We start from the raw sequence: 19,538 nt of genomic DNA, 5'->3' as shown, positions 1-19,538 counted from the left end.
CATGGGAGACAAAAAGATTGAGGGCATGCCAGCAGCTCACAGAATGCTGGGCATGCCCCCACAGTGATGAAATTGGGAGGTGTATCTCATTCTAGTTATATCTGGTGTCATTGATTGGAAAGTCGACAGGATCTCACTGCAAATTCTTATAATAGTTTTAAGGCCCATACACACTTGAAGATTTTCATTTCAAAAGACTTTGCCAAAATCTGTGAGAGATATATCTTTCACCAAAGTAGTCCTTTCACACTGAGTTATTTTCCCCAAAGAGCGAGAGATTTTCAGGAGGCGAAAGACTTTGCTGAAAATCTTTCATTATAAATGGGCTGGGTTTGCATTCCAAGGGTTCCATACAGATGGAGCTAGCCTCTTTCTTGCAGGGGCTGGCTATTCTATCGCCAGCCCCCGCCAGCGGCTGGCTCTCGCCAGGGGCGTGCGCGCACGAGACGCTTGCGCGCGGCCCATGGCTACAGAGCTTTCTCTGCCGCCTCCCCCCATGCCCCTCGCCGCCCGACCCGCAGCGCCGCCATCAAGGGACTGCCACCAATGTATATCGATTTAAATGCAAACTGCCCACCTATGTATTTATTTAAATGGCATGCGAGGACTAGATGGGGGACGCAACTCCCCCCCCCCCACCCCGGAGCGACTTGGTGGCAGACGTCACATCACCCGCCACCCCCGTGGAGTGATGTAGCAGTCCTCACCACATCACCCGCAGGCCTCTCTACCCCCCCAGTGGAACCATGCAGCAACGACCACATCACCCACCAGCCCCTTCCCTCCCTCGGAGTGATGCGGCCGCGGCTGCATAATTCCCCCGTGGAGCAATGCGACAGCCGCATCACCCCCACCCCCCCGTGGAGCGGGTATATTTTATATACATATATATATATTTTATATATATATATTTTATATACATATATACATATATAATATATATTTTATACACATATATAATATATATATTATATATATATTATATACATATATGTATATATATTTTATATACATATATATTATATATATATATTGCTGATGCATTTAAATTAATATATTGGTGGCAGTGGGCAGAAAAATATACACATTGGTGGCCAGGGGGGTGGGGCAGCAGGGTGCACTATGTTGCCGGGGAGCAGTGCTGTCTGCTCCTGTGTTGGGCAGGACGGGGGGCAGGGCGAGTCGTCGGGGAGCAGAGACAGCATCAGAGCAGCAGCCGGCCGGAGAGAAGATGATAGGAGCGGCGCGCAGCGGACCAGCCTGGTGAGTAGGACAGGCGTGGGGGTGGGGGGAGGCAGCGGGGCGGTCCGCCGGGCTGAAAGTGGTTAATCTTTCAGCCCGGCAGGCGTACACACATGGATGACAAACCATCCAGATGAACCACTTTACTAGCGATGATGCAGGAGCGCGCATCATCGCTAGTCGACAATCTCTGGGACATACACACTGGGTAATTTTCAGCTGAAAATCGCTCAAAACGGCTGTTTTGACCGTTTTTCAGCTGAAAATCGTCAAGTGTGTATGGGCCTTTAAAGAAAGTATGTTGTACATCTTCAAAGTTTTTCAGCACAAAGTATTGTTCATAGTAATCTTAGTGACATGTAAAAGAAAACAGCTTGGTTATAATAAACTGTAAGCACACAGAAACTAAATTTAAAAGAAAATTACAGGAGTACATTTCTACACTACCTAAAATGGCTTTCAGTTTCAGTTTACATGCAATAGTCTGCTACAATTGACACTTAAGTAATTTTTTTATAAACTAATTACGAATATGTGTAATGTCAACCACTGTTATTTTGTTAGTGAAATAAACAAAAATATAGTTATACACAGTAAAATATACACAAATAAAAAAATTATTTAAAGTACACCATATTTAAAATATGATATATCAAGGTTTCCATACTTCTGTTAATGATGAACTTAACTGCAAAGTAGATCCAAGGAAAAGATGAAAATATAAACAGATGATGTTCGGTATGAGCACACACACCCAAAAATATGTAATCTAGACTGATCTCATGCCAGGAAATATCAAAGAAATTACCTTTGTTTATGAATAGCATTAAAAATATCCCTATAGCCATACAGAGCCACATTACGCACTTGGAAGGTGTTACTGAATTTTCCTTCAATTTGGAGTAGAAGAATTATTTCACGCAGCAGTTTTATTATGGTAGTTACATATTAGGGTATATTTAAATGGAGTAATTCTCCTACTTTATGCAAAAAAATAAATAAATAAATATGTTAGGTCCACACTTCCGGTTCTGGGTGTATGAAGTGAGCAGCTCAGCTCCATAGCTCCGTGCAGCCCCGGTTGAAAATTCTACTTTAAACGGCCTCCACGGACCCTATCTCAATCCATAGGAGAAACCTTCCCACATTGGAGTTCCCCACAGCAAGGTTCCCCAGCACCGCCGGGCATCGGCGACGGAGCTCCGGCGCTCCAACGCGCAGAAGGCTGGGAGAGATCCTCTGCGCTCTCGGACGACAGTGGTGACCGTCAAGGCTCCCGAATCACGGTAGAGGACCCCGGTGACCTGCTCCACACCCGGAAAAGGTAACCTGCCGCATGCTGACACAGGGATCCCAAGCAATAGAGGGGCTATCAGAACCAACGGGGAAGCTCCAAAGCGGCGCCCATTTAAAGCAGGGACCATCTCCACACAGCTTAACACATCCCCAAATACGCAGCCGAACACACGCTGCTATACAAGCCTCCAACATATCCCCACACATTCAGCATATTTCGGCATATTACTGCAGAGACTTACATAAGCCTTCAGAGGCGATGATAAGACTAATAAGAGTAAGTGGGAAACAGAGATGGATAAATACGTCACCTAACAGCAGTCACCACACTCCCAACAGCAAACTGGGAAGTAAGTAAAACATGGCCCTACCCCAACAATGGCGGCTGACTCTTGTGATTCTGCCCACTCCCCAACCTCTAAAAAACATGTGGCTGATACACAGGAGGAAGACTATGATTCCTTCCAGCATAACCGCATAAGCCCTCTCACATATGATGATATGGTGGATGCCATAACTTCAACGATGGCACCATTACTAGCTAAAGCAGTCAATGACATTACCTCACAACTTCAAAATTTAACCCTACGAGTGGATACTGCGGAAAATGTGATTGGTGCTATAGTAAAAGCAAAGAAAAATGTGAATTAGACTGATGCCAATTGGGACCAGACAATTCACAATACCTGTTGCTCTGAATATTAATGTAATTTAGGTGTCTATAATGTCCACCAATGTGATTGAATAGAATTATACTAGCTGCTGCATGTGTTAAATGAGCTAGCCTTGCTCATAAGAAATGGAAAGATTGGGGGATTTTTAATACAGTTGCGCTGCTAAATGATATGTACTCTGAGTAGCGATTTTTGACCAAAAATAACACTGGACAAGCTCTGTATAATTAATATTTATATTTTATAAAAATATGAAAAAAAAGAAAACATATAATTAAACAGTACAATATATATAAAGCACCTAAATAGTATAAAAACATGTGACTCAATGTCAGAAAAGTGGGTCTCCAAGGGTTAATTGAACTCTCCAATAATGCAGACAATCAATTATAGGTGGTAGTTTGTCCAGAATCTTTTCTGTGTATTTCAAATATATTTTGTTTTAGAAATCACAAATCTCCAACACGCAAAGGATATTATTATGCCCATTAGCATGTATACAGAACATGCACTGGGTGTGAGGCAGTTCATCAAAGGAAACAATATTTGGTTGGAATAGTAGCAATAAAGTTTCTCACCTACAGATGGTTGTAGCAGTGGGGAGCTTTACTTGGTGGTAGCTCTACCCTGATGTGAGGTTTGTAAGGTGTAGACTCCTGGAGCGGAGTTTCTCCATTTTAATGTAGCAAGATAATTTGCACTTATGACGCTGCAGCTGGCGGCCCCAATAGGTGTTCCAGGGAAGCAGGCAGGCCAATGATGGAAGTCTCTCTCCGCTAGCTGGGGCGAGATGGATCAGACCAGCACCGCTATAGCTGGTAAATGCTGGCGGGCAGATGTATTGAGAGCGTCCGCAAGATAAGCGGTGGCCATTAGTGCGGCTGAAGGAGAGCTGTGCCAAAAGTTCAGGGAGAGATTTCAAAGCCTTGGAGACACGTCCAGATACTCGGGTGTGACGTCAACGCGTTTCGTACCAACAGTGGTTAGGAACTTTTTCAAGACAAGACTCATTGACGTCACACCCGAGTATCTGGAAGTGTCTCCAAGGCTTTGAAATCTCTCCCTGAACTTTTGACACAGCTCTCCTTCAGCCGCACTAATGGCCACCGCTTATCTTGCGGACGCTCTCAATACATCTGCCCGCCAGCATTTACCAGCTATAGCGGTGCTGGTCTGATCCATCTCGCCCCAGCTAGCGGAGAGAGACTTCCATCATTGGCCTGCCTGCTTCCCTGGAACACCTATTGGGGCCGCCAGCTGCAGCGTCATAAGTGCAAATTATCTAGCGGCCACCGCTTATCTTGCGGCCACTCTCAATACATCTGCCCGCCAGCATTTAGCGGCTATAGCGGCGCTGTATTATTAAACAGATATTGGGATTTTTTTCTGGTTGTCTTGTAGAAGGTGTTCTGCATTTGTGTAGGTTAAAAACCTTCTAATTTGGTGTGATTACACAGTCACACCACCCCACCTGCAGCTGAACGAGTACTAGTGTTAATTTTTATTTGTATTTTTATTTTTCATTTTTTATTCATATCTGTACTGTTTATTCTTTAATTCTTTGGTTAGAGAATAAAAAATATACATATATATATATATATATATATATTTGTAATTTACACAGTGCCTAAAATTGGAGGGCAACCTCAAGAAAGATTAATATTTCTATTAAGATTTTCTTTACGCACTGTTACATGGTTCCTTCAAGTTATTATTAACAGGGTCTGGATAAAGCTAGTCTCCGGATGATGTTTAAAAGAATGATACACGTGATGTTATTCATGTTATTATTAACATACCAGAAGTCAAATACAGTAGTTTAAAACCATTTAGGGTTAATGTGCTATGCACATTACTAGTTATACTCTACGTAATGTGGAATTTGTCTATTGTGATCCCCCCCTCCCTCGTGTGTCTACCCCCTTAGTTTCTTAGAAACATAGAATTTGACGGCAGATAAGAACCATTTGGCCCATCTAGTCTGCCCCTTTTTATCCTTCAGGTAATTTCAACCCTTTTTGATCCTTATTTCTTTGTAAGGATATTCATATGCCTATCCCAAGCATCTTTAAATTGTTCTACTGTCTTAGCCTCTACCACCCCTGATGGGAGGCTATTCCACTTATCCACTACCCTTTCTGTGAAGTAATTAGGTTTCACTGAATTCAAATACGAGTGCTACGATTGGTTATAGGTTTTAGCCCCAACACTTTATCTCATGCTTATCCTTGAGCTCCAGGTCAATTCAATTTGGTGCAAACTTGTTGTGCCTGTGAGTAAGTATGTCTATTAGGGCGGAGTGAAAAAACTGAAATTGAGAAATTCAAAGTCGGCTAGTGTGGAAAAGTTGTGACTTGACTTGAATAAGAAACGTGCAAAAGGATTTTGATCTGAGTCAACATCTTCTGTTCTGGCAAGAGGCCTGAAGTTTCACTTTTTTGGTGAAAATGACGAAAACTATGAAGATGCTCCGATCTAGTTAAAATTATGTCAGGATGTCTTAGAGTGGTTCATTAATATACTTTAGCATAGTAAAAGAGAGTACGAGCTTGTCCTAGTGCAAAGTGAATGACTTTGGTGGGAGAAAAAATCCCTAATAATTGACCCATCTTCATGGTCACAATTGTGAATATTGTGTGTTTTCTCCTGAACGTGTTTATAATAGAAGAAGCACAAATACTCTAAATGGAATTTCAGTGACACTGTGTGAAATATAACACTGCATAATAGCCCTTAATCAGACCTGATCCCAGTACAAATTTGTTCTCAAAATGGGCAAAACAAATGCTGCATTGCAGGTGGGGCAGATGTAACGTGCTGAGAGAGTTAAATTTGGGTGGGGTGTGTTGAAACTGAAATCTAGATGACAGTGTAAAAATAATGCAGCCGGTATTTACCTTGCACAGAAACAAAATAACTCACACAAATCTAAAGGTGGCCATACATCTACAGATCGATTGTCAGATTGGGCTGGTTGGAACAAACAGCTGGTAATATCTGAATGACAGTTTTTCAGCATTTCAAAGCAAATGGTCAACTGTCATTTGCTCTCATCTTTTACCAGGATTTTGTTCCAACCAGACAGATCTGACAATACATCTGTAGATGTATGGTCACCTTAAATCTCTCTGCACATGTTACATCTGCCCCACCTGCAGTCCAGCATTTTTTTGCCCATTTTGAGAACAAATTTGTACTGCAATCAGGTCTGATTAAGGGCCACTATGCAGTGTTATATTTCACACAGTGTCACTGAAATACATGAAATTGGATTTATGCTGCTCTCTTTGCAGTGCATATACAAAGATAGACAATCCTGTGTACATAAATAAGAAATAACTGTTGCAGTCTGTTATTGAAAAACAGTAACTGTTACAATAAGTATTACAAGTAACAGTGTAAACTGTCTAATGTATTATTTTACATATCACTTCTGTTTATTGACAGAAAAACAGTGTTGCATCCCCTATACTGGGAACATGATTGGGCGGCATTACAGCATATAATTATGCCAAAGATAAGCCAATATATTAACTGTTAAATACGTTGAAGTGTATTATGATGTAATAAATTGTAAGCTTGCAGCAGGGCCCTCTAACCCCCAAGTCTGTCTGTCATTACCCAGTTTGTTTTATCACTGTCTACTATTGTAAAGCGCAACGGAATCCCATCCTCCTAGGGGTGAGGGGTGGTATCAGCAGCAGCTTTGATGTCCCACGGGTGGCAGGGGGTGCTCTATCTTCCATTCAATTGTAGGACCTGGAGCAGTAACTTCTGCTAATTACTCCTTTACTGCACAGGTGGTGGGAGGGTGAACACTAACGTGTGGAAGGGGGCACTGAGCTGTATGAAGGGTCCCTTGTAAATGACTTCCAGGGAGGTAGGGGGTGTTTTATACACAGGGGACGGTTGGATAATAGAGTGGGCTTAATATTCGTCATTTTCCGGTGGAAGGGCAGCTTGTTTGACTGCAGATATCGCCATTATCAGGAAATCTATTTCTTAGCCTAGGATAAAAACCTAGAGTCCCAAATTTCAGGAGGTGCTGGGAACTTGGGTATCAGAGATCAGGAGCTAGAGCAATCCATTGACAAAAATATAAAACTACACCAGACGTTTGGAGCTGGAGCAGGGACCGGCTGCTTGAAGGCTGATATCTCTGGTTCTGGGCATGATAGAGATAAGCCGCTAGTGTCAGAGAGAACCTGAGAAATATGACTGGAAATTGTAATTAACAGGTCGGATGTGGACTGCTGCATTGAAGTTGGATATCTGCAGTTCCCCAGGGCCGATTTTCAAAATTCTGGTATCCCTGGAAAAAGGGGATCCTCAGCTATCAACATAAAACCCTTATACGCCTGGGGCCCTGCTAGGCAGGATTGATCAGCAATACTTATTACAGCATAATGCACTTTAATGTATTTAACTGTTAATATATTGGCTTATCTTTGGCATAATTATATGCTGTAATGCAGCTGCAGGTGGGGCAGATGTAACATGTGCAGAGGGAGTTAATGTGGCCATACATCTACAGATTTATTGTCCGATCTGTCTGTTTGGAACAAAATACTGGTAATGGATGAGAGCACTTTGCTTTGAAATGCTGGAAAACTGTCATTCAGATATTACCAGGTATTTGTTCCAACCAGCCAGATCTGACAATCGATCTGTAGATGTATGGCCACCTTTAGATTTGTGTTGAGTTATTTTGTTTCTGTGCAGGGTAAATACCTGCTGCATTATTTTTACACTGCAATTTAGATTTCAGTTTCAACACACCCACCCAAATTTAACTCTTTCAGCACGTTACATCTGCCCCACCTGCAATGCAGCATTTGTTTTGCCCATTTTGAGAACAAATTTGTACTGCGATCAGGTCTGATTAAGGGCTATTATGCAGTGTTATATTTCACACAGTGTCACTGAAATTCCATTTAGAGTATTTGTGCTTCTTCTATTATAAACACGTTCAGGAGAAAACACACAATATTCACAATTGTGACCATGAAAATGGGTCAATTATTAGGGATTTTTTCTCCTGCCAGTCAGTCACTTTGCACTAGGACAAGCTCGTACTGTTTTTTTTACTATGCTAAAGTATATTAATGAACCACTCTAAGACATCCTGACATAATTATAACTAGATCGGAGCATCTTCATAGGTTTCATTATTTTCACCTAAAAAGTGGGTACTTGTGAGTTATCTGGGCGTCCGATTTTTAAATCGGGTCGGATCGGGCACATCGCATCGCATCGCATGCCACCATCGGATGCGATGCGATGCGATGACCCGATTTTTCCATAGGAATCAATGTTAAAATGGACTGAGTCCATTTTAACATGGAATTCAATGGGAAAAAGGGGTCCTTTTCATACCCCTACTATCCAAGTGGGCATGGAGTTGGATATAAACCTGTGGCGAGCGTAGCGAGCCACCGAGCCAGAAGCGTGGCGAGCGTAGCGAGCTCCGCGAGGGGACACAGAATACCGTCCCCTCGCGGGGCTCGCTTCGCTCGCCACGCTTCGGGCTCGGTGGCTCGCTACGCTCGCCACAGGTTTATATCCAACTCCATGCCCACTTGGATAGTAGGGGTATGAAAAGGACCCCTTTTTCCCATTGAATTCCATGTTAAAATGGACTCAGTCCATTTTAACATTGATTCCTATGGAAAAATCGGGTCATCGCATCCGATGGTCGCATGCGATGCGATGCGATATCGCATCGCATCGCATCTGATTGTATGCCTTAACTTAAGGCATACAATCAAAAAATCGGGCGCCCAGATAACTCATAAGTACCAAAAAGTGAAACTTTAGGCCTCTTGCCAGAACAAAAGATGTTGACTCAGATCAAAATGCTTTTGCACGTTTCTTATTCAGGTCAAGTCACAACTTTCCCACACTAGCCGATTTTTAATTTCTCAATTTCAGTTTTTTCACTCCGCCCTAATGTCTATATTATGCACTTACAGTACCACTGGACTTTTGTCAGTATCCTCATAAGGCTGGTTTTGACTCCATTTCTGCATTATTACAATGGTAACTCGGCCCTCTAAGTATGACAATCATAGATGATCAGACCTTTGTTAATTGCAAAAATGATTTGTAAATAATGATTTTCATTTATAAATCTCAATACTGTTAATACTTTTGTAATGAAAAGCCCTGAAAAGTGATAAAATGGACAGTGACAAACCTTCTTGGTTAGAGATGACTTATTTTAAATTGATACTAGGGCCGGGTGCATATTTCCATTACACCTCCACAATAAGACATGCTGGAACTTAAAATTGGATCACTTAATGTGGGAGAGTTTAATTCCCCAGCAAAGAGGAGGAAGAAATTGGTATAATGTAATAAGTTGAAACTCGACATTGATTTTATTCAAGAAGCTCATCTTGTACCTCCTGAATTTTTAAAGTTGCAAATATTGGGATGGAAATTATTGGATTATGCAGCCTACACCTCTAAAGCAAGGGGAGTGGCTATATTAATAAAAAAGGCAATTCCGTATGAGATTCACGAGACAAGGTCAGATACCGAGGGAGGGTTCACCATTACCCAGCTCTCGATATATTCTTCCAAATTTACACTATGCAATATATATGCTCCTACAGTGTATAAGAAAAAATTTTCCTGAGCCTTCTTCGGGAGCTGACGCCGTTCATGGATGAGGGATTGATAATATGTGGTGATTTTAATTTGGTTTCCGATATTTGTCTAGATCAGCCCGTCAATCTTGTACCCCCTCCCTACCAAGGATGGGAGTCCCACAATTTGCTTCCCAATTGAATCTTGTAGATATCTGGAGGGCCTCAAATCCTACATCTAAGGAATTTACGTGCCTTTCCGCAGCCCATCATACACTATCGAGATTATCAGCTATTTTCTGGATCCCTGTTTGCAAGAGTTCTGGCCACAGAAAAAGAGCCTATATCGGTCTCAGACCATGCTTTACAATGGTTTCAGAATACAGTTTCAGAAGAAACTTCATAAAGAGCCCCATGGCAGTTTCAGAATCACCTTATTATATCCACAGAATTTAAAAAATATATTCAAGATCGGTGGGCAGATTATTGCAACAACAACCAGTCGCACACTACTTCTGACCCCTCACTATATTGGCAGACGGTCTTTAGAGGAGATATCTTATCTTATGTGACAAAACTTAATAAGATATATTCAGCAACATATCTAGTACTACAAAAATCTTTATCTAAAGCATACTCAAACTATTTACGAAATCCGTCAGTGAGAAATAGGCAGGTATACCTTCAAACTAAGACCCACTTTAACCCCTTCCCGCCGCAGCCTGTTTTTGCCTTCCTGACAGAGCCCTTTTTTTCAAATCTGACATGTATCACTTAAGTGTGGATAACTTTTTTTTGCTTTTACTTATTCCAGTGATTTTGAGATTGTTTTCTCGTGAAACATTGTACTTCAAGTTAGTGGTAAATTTGGGTCGATACAGTCTGTGTTTTTTTGTGAAAAATACCAAAATGTCGTAAAAAAATTGAAAATTTAGCAATTTTCAAAATGTTAAATTTTCTGCTTGTGAGACAAATAATCATACCACTCAAAATAGTTAATAACTAACATAGACCATATGTATACTTTATGTTTCCATCATTATTTCAACCTCCTTTTAATTTTTTTGGACACTAGGAGGCTTAAAATATGAATAGCAAATTCTCAAATTTTCAAGAAAATTTCAAACACTGATTTTTTTAGGGACCAGTTCAGTTCTGATGTGACTTTGAGGGACTTGTATGTGAGACACCCCCATAAATGATGCCATTTCAAAAACTGCACCCCTCACAGTATTCAAAACAGCATTTTGGAAGTTTGTTAACCTTTTAGGTGTTTCACAGGAATTAAAACAATGTGTAGGTGAAATTTCAAAATTTCATTTTTTTTGCAGATTCTCAATTTTAATACATTTTTCTAAGGAACACAGTAGATTTTACTAGAGAAATGTGACTAAAAATTGATTCCCCCAATTCTTTTGTTTTCATAAATATCCTACATGTGGCCGTAGTGTGCACGTTGACCAAACCACAGGCTTCATAATAGAAGGAGCACCTACTTGATTTTGGAGCCTCCTTTTTATGAGATTATTTTTTAGGCACCATGTAGGTTTCTAGGCACCATAAGATGCTAAAAGTTAGGAACCCCCCCACAAGTGACCCCATTTTGCAAACTACACCCCTCAGGGAATTCATCTAGGGGTATAGTGTACATTTCAAACCCCCAGGGGTTTCACCAATTGTGGTACAACTGGGCTGTGAAAATGAAAAATTACATTTTTTACACAAAAATGCAGTTCTGGCTCAAAATTTTTCATTTTCACAAGGAATGAAGGAGACAAAGCACCCCAAAATCTGTGCCCCAATTTCTCCCGAGTACGGCAATGCCTCACATGTGACCAAAAAATACCATTTGGGTGCATGGCAGTACTCAGAAGGAAAGGAGTGATATTTGGATTTTGCAGCACAGATTCTGGTGGAATGTTGGTGGGTGCTATGTCGCATTAGCAAGACCCCCGAAGCACCAATACAGTGGAACCCCCCACAAGTGACCCCATTTTGCAAACTAAACCCCTCAGGGAATTCAACTAGGGGTATAGTGTACATTTCAAACCCCCAGGGGTTTCACCAATTGTGGTACAACTGGGCAGTGAAAATGAAAAATTAAATTTTTTACACAAAAATGCAGTTCTGGCTCAAAATTTTTCATTTTCACAAGGAATGAAGGAGACAAAGCACCCCAAAATCTGTGCCCCAATTTCTCCCGAGTACGGCAATGCCTCACAAGTGACCAAAAAATACCATTTGGGTGCATGGCAGGACTCAGAAGGGAAGGAGTGATATTTGGATTTTGCAGCACAGATTCTGGTGGAATGTTGGTGGGTGCTTTGTCGCATTAGCAAGACCCCCGAAGCACCAATACAGTGGAACCCCCCCACAAGTGACCCCATTTTGCAAACTACACCCCTCAGGGAATTCATCTAGGGGTATAGTGTACATTTCAAACCCCCAGGGGTTTCACCAATTGTGGTACAACTGGGCAGTGAAAATGAAAAATTAAATTTTTTACACAAAAATTCAGTTCTGGCTCAAAATTTTTCATTTTCACAAGGAATGAAGGAGACAAAGCACCCCAAAATCTGTGCCCCAATTTCTCCCGAGTACGGCAATGCCTCATGTGTGACCAAAAAATGGCAGGACTCAGAAGGGAAGGAGTGATATTTGGATTTTGCAGCACAGATTCTGGTGGAATGTTGGTGGGTGCTATGTCGCATTAGCAAGACCCCCAAAGCACCAATACAGTGGAACCCCCCCACAAGTGACCCCATTTTGCAAACTACACCCCTCAGGGAATTCATCTAGGGGTATAGTGTACATTTCAAACCCCCAGGGGTTTCACCAATTTTGATACAACTGGGCTGTGCAAATGAAAAATTACATTTTTTTGCACAAAAATGCAGTTCTGGCTCAAAATTTTTCATTTTCATAAGGTATGAAGGAGAAAAAGCACCCCAAAATCTGTGCCCCAATTTCTCCCGAGTATGGCAATGCCTCATATGTGGCCAAAAAATACCAGTTGGGTGCATGGCAGGACTCAGAAGGGAAGGAGTGATTTTTGGATTTTGCAGCTCAGATTCTGGTGGAATGAATGGTGGGTGCTATGTGGCATTTACAAGACCCCCCGAAGCACGGTGAAATGATTAACCTAATAATCCATAGATGTGTGGTATATTTTAGAACACTCCTTTATACATAGGCCGGGTTTGTCGGGGCAAGTTTCACAGTGGAAAATAGTATCCTTTCTTATTCCCTTTTTATAGCAAACTTTGCACCTTTTTTGTGTCCTGCCCTTTTTTGCAGTGGAGGGGATTTCGTTAGGAAAATGCTGCCCTGGTACAATATGGGGGCCAGTACTAGAAGTACTGGGGCCCTCTGCCTGCTGGTTCCCAAATATTAGGCCCTTTATGACTTCCTCTTGAAAGTGCATAAATGTCCCCCTCTGGCTGGTAGAACGGAATAGCACGTAAGCGTTATACAGTGCCATCTGGATGATATACACGGCCAGCTTCTTGTACCAGATTTTTGTTTTCCGCAGGGCACTGTACGGCTTCAGTACCTGATCTGAAAGATCCACTCCGCCCATGTACTTATTGTAATCTAGGATACAATTAGGTTTTGAGGTGTGGGTACTGGTACCTCGTACAGGGACGGAGGTGGTACTGTCTCCATGAATTGTTGTCAGTATAAGGACATCCCTCTTGTCCTTATATTTGACCAACAACATATTTTCGGTGGATTGTGCCCTGCTTTCACCCCTTCTCAGTACTTGGGCAATGTGCGTTTTTGGGAGGCCTCTTTGGTTCTTGCGCACAGTACCGCAAGCTGCTGTACCTCTTGAACCAAGGGCCTTAAACAGGGGGATGCTAGTGTAAAAGTTATCCACATAGAGGTGATAACCTTTATCCAGGAAGGGGTGCACTAAATCCCAGACAATTTTTCCACTAACACCTACGAGAGAGGGGGGGCATTCTGGCGGTTCAATTCTTGAATCCTTCCCTTCATATACCCTAAACCTGTGGGTGTACCCTGAGGTGCTTTCACACAGTTTATACATTTTTATGCCATACCTTGCCCTCTTACTGGGAAGGTACTGGCGGAATTTAACCCTTCCTTTAAAATGTATAAGGGACTCGTCGATACAAATACATTTTTCAGGGATGTACATCTCTGCAAATTTGGCACTGAAATGATCAATGACCGGCCTGACTTTGAATAGCCGGTCAAAGGTGGGATCATCTCTGGGTGGGCACTGTGCATTATCGGTGTAATGTAAAAATTTAAGGATTGTCTCAAAACGAGTCCGAGTCATGGCCATACGGTAAAGTGGGGTGCTGTACAGAACATCTGTACTCCAATATTGCCTAATTTCTGGCTTTTTTACTATGCCCATATGTAACACCAGACCCCAAAACATCATCATCTCTACTGCGTCCACCTAGCAAATGATGACGTGGGGTTTTGAGCAATAAACTGCTGGGCATATAAATTACTTTGGTCCACCATTAAATTTATAAAATCATCAGAGAAAAATAATTTGAAAAAGTCAATTTCTCTGAGACCTGTTGAATCAAATTGGATTCCTGGGATGGCCAAAAACTCAGGAACCTGGGGTTCAAAATTGTCTGGTGGTGGGGTCCATACGGGATCAATCATTTGGGGGGGGGTCTCAGCTGCTCTACGGGGGCGTCTTTGAGGGGGTCCCTCATCACTAGAGGAGGAAGATGAGGTTAAGACGAATCCTTCAAATTCCCCGCTTGCATCACTGGCTGTGTCAGAGTCAGAGGCAAGCATGGCATATGCCTCCTCCGCTGAATACATTCTTCTGGATGACTGGGATGACATTTGGGATGACATTTGGGATGCCATTTTTATTTTTGTGTTTCTGTAAGTGTAATGTTTCAACATGTGTATAGTGTAGGGGGGGTACAAACTTTATTTCAACACGGGGGGTATGTAGTGTGTAGTGTGTATGTAGTGCAGAAAAAAAAATACTTTATACAGGAATTTGATCCCAATAAAAAAAAAAAATTAGATCAACCCTGTGGCAAAAATGCTGATCTGTGATGTACGTCACTCAGCAACTTCAAGGCAGCTTTTGGTACAACCTTGAAGGGGTTAAAAAAAAAAAAAAAAAAGGTCCTGCGCCAAAAATTGAGCACAGATGTTGGTCAGTAACGTCCGTCACTGAACAGCGCTCAAAGGCAACAGGAATTTGATCCAAAAAAAAAAAAAAATAGATTAACCCTGTGCCGAAAATGCTGATCAGTGATGTACGTCACTGATCAGCGCTCAGCGGCCACAGGACACCCACAAAAGCAACGTGGGTGTAAAAACAATTTAATAAAAATAAACCACAGCACTCTCCAAAAAAAAAACAATAAAAAAAAACTGCAGAAAAAAAATTATATCAACCCTGTGCCAAAAATGCTGTTCAGTGATGTACGTCACTGATCAGCGCTCAGCGGCCACAGGACACCCACAAAAGCAACATGGGTGTAAAAACAAAACCCCACTGCACTCTCCAAAAAAAAAAAACCTGCAGATCAGTGATGCAGTGATGCAACACTGATTAGCAGTGAGGGGCAGCAGGCACACAACTGTGGGTGCAACCTGACAGGGTATATATAAAAAAAAAACCTGCACCCCCAAAAAGTTGCTGATCAGTTAATTTATACTGATCAGCACAAAAGGGGGGGCAGCAGGGGGGGCAGCAGTCAGTTGCACAGGCAGCACAACCTTTGGTGCAACTGACAGGTATATATATAAAAAAAAAAACCTGCACCCCCAAAAAGTTGCTGATCAGCACAGATATACTGATCAGCACAAAAGGGGGGGCAGCAGACACAAAATATAGCACTCTCTATTACTCTCTGTCACTATCTCTCACTATCTCTCACTATCTCTCACTCAGCACGCTACCAGCGGTGATCAGGTAAGTATCAGGCAAGGATCAGGTCAGTATATCACGACAGATTGGCACGGTGACCGCTCTGCATGCAATTCCAGACCGGAATGGCGTCTGCAGCGCAGTCACCGTTAGTTTAAATCACGCGCCATGGCTGTGATTGGTCCGTCGGTCCGACGGACCAATCACAGCCTTGGGGGCAGGTGGGGTGAGGTGTGGTCATCACCGGTGACCACCGGTGACCCCCTCACGCCCCCTCACACCCGGCGGTGATTGATCCCTGTGTTACCGAGCGTCTGATTCGCCGGTAACACAGGAAAACACTGCGATTGGCTGTTCACATTGAACAGCCAATCGCTGCGATCGCCGACGGGGGGGAGGCATCGCCGCCCCCCCTGGGCATGCTGGGACATGTCTGCTGTCAGGGACAGCAGACATGTTTAAACTGTCATTGCGTCTATAGACGCGGTGACAGTTTAAAGTCATGACGTATATATACGTCATGTGTCGGGAAGTACATCCCGGCCATGACGTATATATACGTCAAATGTCGGGAAGGGGTTAATGAATATCTGGCAAACAGAGGAAAGAAATATCTAAATAACATTGATTAAGTCAGGAAAATTGCTTACTAATATTTTAAATGGTACCAAACCCTCTGTAGTATGCCCTTTAAGATTACCCAATGGCTCCTATACGACTTCTTATAAACAAATTGCTGCAGTCATGAAATAATTTTATTCTGCTTTATATTCATGTACTGACATACAACAAATGGCAAGAGGGTGACTACAAGGGAACATACATGAGTTTTTTGGGGCACACTTTACAAAAATAATTTAGATGATATGATATGATGGTGATAAGTTAAAATTAAAATTTTTATTAGATATGCGCTAAAAGGAGAAAAGGGTGAACTGGTCACTTGTTTTAATTGACAAATGAGCAAATTAGTCACCTAATGGTGAGAGTCCTGAACAATATTGCTATAGCCGGCGCAATGAGAGGATAAGTATACGTTCCACCTGTCGACCAAAGTCCCACATATAACAATAAAGAATTCAATTTAATCATGATAGTACGTAAGGTTCGACAGGGTGGTCTATTATTGACGCTTGACACAAAAGTAAAATTATTGTATATATAAATATAGATATACGCAGCCTCCGTCTAACAAATAAGCAAGAGGTATAGTGAAATCAGTTGAGAAAGAAGACTACTGAAGTAAAAAGGGAAAGTACAGAATTGGTATAAATTTATAAGCTTGGGTCAGACACTGGGTGTTTCTGCTATTCCGTAGTATTACTACACCGGATATTCCCAGTGGGTCCCCCCTACAGGTACTAAGCTGGCCAATCACTGCTTAGCTGCTGAAATCGGTACGGGATCAGGCGCTCCAGTGATGTATGGTAGTAAGTCTACCAAGTGGGAGGGCACCTGTGTGGATACCCAAGGATATGTAGAATGCTTCTGCTTTCAGAAGTGTCACCAGTATGTCACCCTGTTACCTGCCTGTATTGCAGGGGGATTAATGGTGTGGCACAACTGATGAGAGAGCATAGAACTAGATAGATCAATAGGAAGTGGGTAGGTGTTCCCTTGTAGTCACCCTCGTGACAACCCCCTTTTTTTCAGTTTCATTGCTGAACATCTTTTGGGAGCACCACCAACCTGACACTGCAAATCATTTAGTTGCCGCAGTAAAAATGTTGGTTCTTTATATGTACATGTGAAACCCTGTATACTATACCGTTACATTAGCCAGTGCCTTTTCCCCTCCCTTCATTTTCCATACAACAAATGGCAGAAGATAATACACAATCAAACCTAGAAGACATCTATTCTGGAGTAGACTTCCCTATTCTTCCCCCAGACAAGATAAAAATGCTTTACTCCCCAATCACTAAGGATGAAATATCGCGAACAATAAAATTGCTTAAGCAAGGCAAAGCCCAGGCCCAGATGGCTATGGAGCTAGCTTTTATAAACTAATGCTCCCCAACTAATAGACCCACTGACTAATGCCCTTAATCATATACTAAAGAATAATACACTCCCAACTAACTTCAATGCATCATTTTTTAAAACACTGCCTAAGCCAGGGAGGGATCTAACATTGCCGGGATCTTATAGGCCAATTTCACTTTTGAACTCGGACTATAAGATCTTGAAAAAAATACTGACTGAAAGGATCAAGTCATCAATGCCCCTGGTAATACACCCAGATCAAACTGGCTTTATATCAGGGAGGCACTCAGTCATAAACGTATGGAAAGTGATATCAGCCATTCAACACCTACAAAACACCCAAAGCCCTTTACCACCAGGTCTTATTTTAACATTGGTCGCAGAAAAGGCCTTCGACCTTGTTCTGTGGCTACATCTTTTCTCAACTATGGCTAAATTTGGAATCCCTTCGGAATTTATCTCTTTTATTAAACTACTATATCATAACCCAGTATTCCAAATTGTATGTAATGGACATACCTCAGATTACTTCTCACTGCAGAAGGGGACTAGGCAGGGGTGCCCATTGTCTCCTCTGCTCTTTGCTATCGCGATCGAACCCCTTGCGATACTTCTACGTCAATCTATGGAGTTTCATGGGATCAAAATTGCATCATATGAATTAAAAATATCTATTTTTGCGGATGATATGATCCTGTTTGTCACTAACCCCCAAACTTCTGTCCCAACCATTCTTTCATTAATTGATACCTTTGGGAGGGAATCAGGCTATAAAGTAAACTTAGAAAAATCCGAAGTATTAATTATAGGTCAACACAAGATAGATATAATTTCACACCCAGTTTTAACGAAATTCAAAATAGCCCAATCAGAAATTAACTACTTAGGAGTCAACATCACTAAAAGAACGGAAAGTCTGTATGGGCAAACTACTCACCTACAATCACTAAGTTGACAGCTCTAATGTCATCTTGGACCTCCCTACCTCTATCACTATTGGGAAGAGTTGTGGCTGTGAAGACAATAATCTTCCCGAAGTTTTTTTACAGATACAGATACAGATGCTCCCTGTATAAATTCGTAAAAGTGATCTGGCCAATATTAACTCCTCAATTTCTCAATTTATATGGAAAAAACAAAGGCCTAGGATCATGGCCCCAAAATTAAAACTTCCTAAAATCCAGGGTGGTCTTAAGATCCCAGATTGTGAAGCTTCAGTATTTTTTAGATATGCGAGCGACTGGTTGTTGGAAAAATCTGTCTACACCGATTATGCATTAGATGAGGCCATCTTCGCTCCATACTCCCCATGAGCTCTGCTACATATGAAACTAAACACTATTCCACAAGATATATCTTCTTCTTTGACCCAGGAAGGACGATTGTCACCTATGATACGCTTAGACAAGACTACTGTCTTCCTCACGCCCACTTTTATTGATATTTGCAAATACGCCACAATGCTCAAAGTCTACCTACTGACATAATACTGGGTCAAAATCCTCCCTTCATACACACCCTGGTACAACTTGGGAAAGTTAAAAAATATACATTAAACCAACTATACCCTAAATTACTAGAGGCTAGAGTGAACCCCCAACATCACTCAACACAAATCATCTCGAAGTGGATTGAAGATATACCAGGAACGATCCTGCCTCCAGACACAGTGTTGAAAACCTATTGCTCATATTCAAAATATCTACAGTCGGCTTACTTACAAGAGACACACCTAAAATCACTTTAAAGAATATATATCTCTCCTGCCCAACGCAAATATATGGTACATGATGAAACCGGCCATTGTTACAAATGCTCAATGGCTAATGCAAAATATTTACACTGTTTTTGGAATTGTACTAAAAT

The 19,538-nt window shown here is 41.8% G+C and overlaps 1 protein-coding gene and 1 pseudogene across 2 annotated transcripts in view; both read right to left on the bottom strand.

Annotated features, from left to right (window-relative positions):
• Window positions 1-19,538, bottom strand: part of FGF18 (fibroblast growth factor 18) — a 359,051-nt gene that overhangs the window by 188,228 nt on the left and 151,285 nt on the right. The gene's annotated exons all lie outside the window — the stretch shown is intronic.
• On the bottom strand, window positions 17,004-17,122 carry LOC146076134 (5S ribosomal RNA; annotated as a pseudogene).

This window comes from Crinia signifera, chromosome 4 (assembly GCF_055691185.1).
Source record: "Crinia signifera chromosome 4, ASM5569118v1, whole genome shotgun sequence".
Classification (NCBI taxonomy): domain Eukaryota; kingdom Metazoa; phylum Chordata; class Amphibia; order Anura; family Myobatrachidae; genus Crinia; species Crinia signifera.
The sequence above is the reverse complement of the archived record's forward strand: the minus strand, read 5'-3'. Positions and strand labels throughout refer to the sequence as shown.